Here is a 6,316-nt window from a genome sequence, read left to right as displayed (position 1 = left end):
TCCTTGACAAACTCCACATTCTCCTATCATCTACTAATTCCTTTAACAAACGTGGAAGGTCTACTACCAGATGGCGGGATGGCTTGTTATGTTCTCATAGCCATAGCTCTCTGTAATTCATATAGCACATATGAGTTCTCTCATATATAAGTTGTATGTATTTTACTGAATGGCACAATCTCTGACGTCTGGGATTGTGTCTTGTTGATTTTTGTAACCTCAATATCAGTGAGCACAGAGCATTTCACATAGTAGGGACTCAGTAAGTATGAGCTGAATTATGCTGTAATGTTGTAAAAGGCATTACAAACACAAGTGCTACATAACTTTTATTGATTGTGCTAACAGTCTAAGGCAGATGTGTCAATAGACATCATTGTTATGCAAGTAAATGCTGTTTATAGAGGATGGTGTTTACTTCACGGGTGAAGGAACAAAGGAAGTGTGTAACTGGACAGAGACTGGTTTGGAAGAAGCGTTCTTAAAATTTCCCCTGGCCAGTCTGGAAAGACTGTAGAGTAACTATAATTTCAGTCTTCTTTTTAAAAGTATCTTCATCCTTCTCACCTTTTTAGAACCACCCCGCCCCTTTCTATTACTTCCCAAAGGGCTGAAGCCAACTGATTCTACCCTAGAGTCTGGAGTCCACCGCCCATCCCTGCAGTTGAGGAATACTTCAGGTCAGGGACTTTAGGGACGCCGGCCAGGAAACTGGGCAAGCGCCAAAGCAGCCGCCGCGCGGGGAGCGGCGCTAAAGGCGGGGCGGGGCGGGGCCGGACAGGGTGGGGCGGGGTAGGAGGAGGCCCGGGGGCAGTTGGGGTGTCACCATCAACCCAATCCGGCCGGAAACTGGCGCCGCTTGTTTCCGGCCGGACGGCCGAAAGTCACCTATCCTGAACGAGCCGCTGGAGTCCGAGTGGCGACAGAGTGTGGAGCAGGCAAAAAGACGCTGGGAGGGGCCAGTCCCCATCGGTCTCGTCCGACTCCAGTTCCAGATCCTGTGCGGAGCAACAGCCGCGGTCGCAGTGTCCGCCGCCGCCTCCGCCTCCATCGTCGTCGGGGGAGGGGCCGGTCGGACCCCGGGGGCACTGCCGAGGAATGAGGAGAGGCGGCCGGGCTCCGCGCTCTGCCCCGGCCTAGGGCCTGGCCCCGGGAGTCGCGAGGGTAACGGAGCCCCCAGCCCTGACACCCTCCCCGTCCGCGCCCGCCCCTCCCGCCTCTCCGGAGCCCCACACTCTGCTCCTCTGGTCTCCACCGCCCCTCTTCTTCCTCACTACGGTGTTCCACCCGGAGCCGCCTCCCCGCGGCGCCTCGCTCACCCGCCCGCCTGCCCCGGCTTCGTCCCCACCTTTCCGCCTTCACTCCCGCCTCTCACCTGCGCCCCGCGCTCTCGCCCCCTCCCCGGCCTCCCTTCCTGACCCCGCCGGGTAGTGTGCACGGCTCTCGTCCCCCGGGCTTTCGGGGAGGGACGGTGGAGTTTCAGGGCGGTTCAGATGTAGGCAGCTACCCCCATCGCGTGGATAAAGTTCATTTTCAAGTCTCCATATAAAAGTAAAAGGAAAACAAACTTGGTGTGGTTTTCGATAGCTAGGTTGAGGTGCGTCCAGTAATGGAGGAAGGGAGCGAAAAAAGATACGTGTGAGAGAGATTCTAGGGCAGGCTTATGAACTTTAGAAGAAAAGAAAAGTTGCCATGAGCCGATGGAAACTTTAGAAGCTGATGATGAGTAAGCCGGGGGCCGCGTGATCTCACTCTTCTCATAATTACTAGGTTAACGGTGTGGCCCTGGTCGGGATGGAATGGGATTTGTTTACTGGGCCGGCGTATTTTTAGCTTGTCGGCTCTCAAGAACCAGCGCTCCGTCTCTCCCCTCGTGATGGTGTGTGCCTAACCAAGGTGGCTTCTCTCGGCGCAATACAGATGTAAAAATTGGGAAGTTGAGAGAAGCTGACTTGAAATTTTATGTAAAAAGTTTCTCCAAAACTTTTCAGAGGGTTTTCTTTTTGTGAATGCAAAGCCAAAAATTAGCAAGGTTTTGACTTTTTGATTTTCCTTCTCTTCTTTTGTTCAGTACTGGGGAGTGAACCCAGGGCCTTCTTACTGCCATCCCCAGCTTTCTTTAATAACTGGAGAAAGTTTCGATACTACAGTTCGAACTTGGGATCCTCCTGCCTCAACCTCTGGAAGTGCTGGGGTTACAAGCGCGGGTCACCACCTCTGGCTTTTTTAAATTTTTAAATAAGTACTATATGAAATACTTAGAAAATCAGAAGCTAGTAATTTTTCTGTCTTTGGGTTTTTCTGTACAAGTATGAGATCTTTGAGGAGGCTGGATCCCTTTTCTCTGATACCTATTTAAAAGGATAGTGTAGAGAGAAGAGGTGGTGTGGTTAAGACTGGTCCAAAAGAGTAACTAATCCCTAAATATTTTTAAAAATTATATATCACTTTAAAAAAGCATTTAGACATATTCTTTCTTAGTAAATGAGATTACATTCCTGATGGGATGGAGAAAGCTGCAGGGATTTACGCTGGGGGGACAGGGAGAATCAAACCATAATTTACAAATGAGTACTTTATAGGGAGACAATAAAGAATTAATTACAGTTTTTGTCCTCATTGTTTTTCAAGCAGGTCTTTTAAAAGTTTAGTGACAAACCTGCCAGTGCTAGTCTATTGCTGAACAAAACAGTAAAATAAATGAAATTGATCTCCTTGTGTTCAAGCTGAATAGCAGGCTAATTTCCACTAGCCAAGTGGCATGTCTTAGAGCACCTCTCCAACTAAATGGCCAGTTACTATGTACTTAGAGATTGCAAATGAATACAAATATTAGCTCATGCTAGGAATAATTGAGAAAGTAAATATGCTGAAAACATACTGTATTCCAAAACCAAAATAGATTGCTTGTCGATTTTTATCTCCATATTGGATCATCAGCACCTTTCTGCCAATAATTATCCATTAACATGAATAATTTAGAATTGAAAATACCTGCTTTGGACATTGTGCATTCAAGCAGCAAGATGGAAGATAGTTTCCAAACTAATTTTTGGGGGTTGTTGCCTGTTATTCATTATTTATTCATTAATGGGGGACTTGTCCTGTTGCCCACACTGGCCTTGAACTTGTGATCCTTTGGTCTCAATCTCTTGCATAGCTGCGATTATAGACTTTTTTCAGGTTACCCCTTTCATTTCAGATTTCTTTAAAAAAACAAAAATTGCCAAAGATAGGGATGTGTGATGACTTGCCTAAGGCAGGATGACCAATAATGAATGCTAATTGTTAGACTTTTTTTGGATATCCCTTAGTGAAAAAAGATTTTGGAGACTATAATTTTTTAAAATCATACATATCCTCCCAGAGTCTGTCTTGACCATAATAGATGTTTTAATTTGTTTGAGTTGGTGACAACTGTGGTTGTGATATGTGGGTAAATTTTATTTAGATATGCAGTTAGCAACTTCCCTTAATTGAACTGCATATATTATTACACAGGGGGTTGGGGGTTAAAGGAGTTGACTAAACCTAGGAATAAGTATAGAGTAACCTGGTAGCCCACCACTATTTGAGGTTCTCAGAAGGCTTTGTTTGGAATTTTGAGACACATGTGTAACCAAATTAGTTATGATGGAATAATCTAGTTTTAAAAATCTCCCCCCCCTCTTTTGGTACCAGGGATCAAACTCAGGTCCTTGCACTTGCAGGGCAGGTGGCGGAACCACTGAGCTAAATCCCTGCCCCTAAAATCTATATTTTTGAGACAGAGTCTCACTTTGTACCCCAGGCTGGCCTTGAACTTTTGGTGATCCTCCTGCCTCAGCCTTCCCAGTGCTGGGATTATAGATATGTACCATCATGCCTGACAGAATAATCCAGTGTTTTTTTTAAAAAAAGCTTTCATATTGTTGTGAAATACCACTTCTCAAAGTTTTGGAACTCCTAAGTATATCTAGCAGAGGCGCCATTATTGGGTGTGTAAATGTCTTTAGGAGAATACAGTATCCCCTCTCCTTATCCCAAAGGGAAAATCCTCAAGCAATGTTTTGAAATGTGGCTTTAGCAGTGTCTTTCTAGGGGAATTCAGGAGCTTTGGAATATCAGACTCTGGAATCTTCTCAGTAGCTCCTCATATATTCAGATAATTAAAAGTTTGTGTAATGGAAAGATGCAGGGCAGTTTTATCATGAATTCCTGAATTCAATTGCTTTTTTCTTTTTGTTATTTGAGATAGGATCTCACTATCTAGTTCAGGCTGGCCTTTAATTTACTATGGAGGGCCGGGGATTTAGCTCAGTGGTTTCGCCGCCTGCTGCGCAAGCTCAAGGACCTGAGTTTGATCCCCGGTACCAAAAAAAAAAAAAAAAAAAAAAAAAATTTACTATGGAGGCCAGGCTGGCTCATACTCACAGTGATCCTCCTGCCTCAGCTTCCCAAGTGTTGGGACCACAGGCATGTACCACCAGGCCTGGCTAAATTGAAGGACTTGGCGGGGGGTGGGGGGCGGGTCTTTTTTTAAAAAAAATAAGAAATGTTCACTTAATAATTATTGAATACTCCTATGGATAAAGCAATCGGCAAGCTCCAGAAATAGGCTTTGGAAAGATAGAAAAGATGTAAAACAGATGTCTTTTCCCCTGGAGCAGGAAATGGTAGAAGTGGAAGGTAGCATATAAATGGGAAGGCTGACTATGGTATTAGGATCTTTAGCACTTAGGAAAAATGTCTAAACAAAACCAAGTTTAATGTACTTCAGGTAGAGTATGTAACTGTTGAGAAAATTTAACAGTTGGTGAGATAAACTTGTGATTTCTGAATGAATAAATTTTGAAACGGATTTGGAAGGCTATGGATCAGTCATAAAGAGATAGGACCTATGGAATTAGGTGGACCTGGGTTCAAATCTTGGTTCTATATTTTGTTATGTGATCTTGGACAAGTTACTTCTCTATCCTTATCAGACAGATACAAACATTCAAGTAAAATGAAATGGATTTTCTGTGTTAGGAATAAGAGAAAAGAAAGGATCTTTAAATAGAAAGTATAGAATATACAGTGCACATAGCGGTATAAATGACTCAGCTGTGTGTGTGGGGAATCCATGTGAGAGCCTGGAGAGAATGTGGCTTGGTCCAGTCATGGGCAGTGCTGACAGGAGAGTCAGAGGCCAGACCGCTGAGTGTGATTGAAGGGTCAATAGAGTCATTGTAGGTCTTTGAACAAAGGGTGGATTTCATGAGAAGTTTCGAGCTCTGGGCCCAGGAGCTGAGGGGTGAGGAGTCAGGCAGGCACCGGTCCTCTGTGACCTTAAACTTCTCTTGGTACCACCCTGGCCTGAAGGGATGAAGCCAGGAGTCATATGATTCCTTGCTCTTGCCGAAGTTTTGGCGTTGACTCACTTTACCGTGCTGAACTCTGCTTGTGCAGGGAAGGGGAAATCTCCAGGCTATGGCTGGGTTCTCTGCAAGAGCTTATGTCTGTGAGGGCATAAGGATGACATTCTATTTTAAGTGCACTTAACTCTCAAATTATCTCTGCTAATATATGGAGCACTAGTACCGGAATTCAGAGTTTAATGAAGAAATTTCTTGCTTTGAAAATGCATTAATTTTTTTAAAATTTTAGTTTATTAGTACGTGTATTCAGTACATAATGCTTACATTTCTTATGTGGAGTTGGAACATGTACATAACACATCTTAGATCCTTTTTCTCATCCCTTATCTCTTCCCCTTTGAGAATGATCTGTCTCCCTACTTCCTGTTAACTATTTTTTGTTTTGCTCTTTAGAAAAATACATTAGTTTTTTTTTTTTTTTTCAGACAGGGCCTCATTATGTAGCCCAGGCCAGCCTCAAACTCATGGTGATCCTCCTGCCTCAGCCTCCCAGGTGCTGGATTACAGGGGTGCATCAACACGCCCAGCTACAAAATGCATTAGTCTTAAAACTAGATTGTTCCCCCCCCCCCCCCATACCGGGGATCCGGCTCTGGACCTTGTGCTTTCAAGGCAGGTGGCAGAACCACTGAGCTAAATCCCCGGGCCTACAACTAGATTGTTTAGGGCCCAGGGATTTAGCTCTGGTGCCACTGCCTGCCTCGCAAGCGCAAGGTCCCGAGTTCTATCCCTGGTGCCAACCCCCCCCCCCAAACTAAATTGTTTAGTATTTTGAAGATTGTATTGATGTTAAAACAAATTTAATTTCTAAACCTATATTACCTTATAGTGTAATATACTGGAGACTACACTGATGGCAAAGAGCAGTCAACCTTGAATTAAAAATTGGGCCTGAGAAATCCTCAAAAATAATTTGT

At 44.3% G+C, this 6,316-nt stretch overlaps 1 protein-coding gene across 3 annotated transcripts in view; it reads left to right on the top strand.

The window, feature by feature from the left end:
- The first annotated feature begins 838 nt into the window (after positions 1–838).
- Otud7b (OTU deubiquitinase 7B) overlaps positions 839–6,316 on the top strand; it is a 59,732-nt gene continuing 54,254 nt past the window's right edge. The window contains exon 1 of one of the 3 annotated variants that reach the window (XM_004853949.4): positions 839–1,164. The gene's annotated coding sequence lies outside the window, so the exon portion shown is untranslated. The remainder of the gene's footprint in view (positions 1,165–6,316) is intronic. The other 2 variants (XM_021265858.2, XM_087213373.1) reach the window with 2 other exon arrangements.

The sequence above is a fragment of the Heterocephalus glaber genome, unplaced genomic scaffold, assembly GCF_053883595.1.
Source record: "Heterocephalus glaber isolate CG9 unplaced genomic scaffold, H.glaber_assembly_v1.0 deba00001442, whole genome shotgun sequence".
NCBI lineage: Eukaryota > Metazoa > Chordata > Mammalia > Rodentia > Bathyergidae > Heterocephalus > Heterocephalus glaber.
The sequence above is the reverse complement of the archived record's forward strand: the minus strand, read 5'-3'. Positions and strand labels throughout refer to the sequence as shown.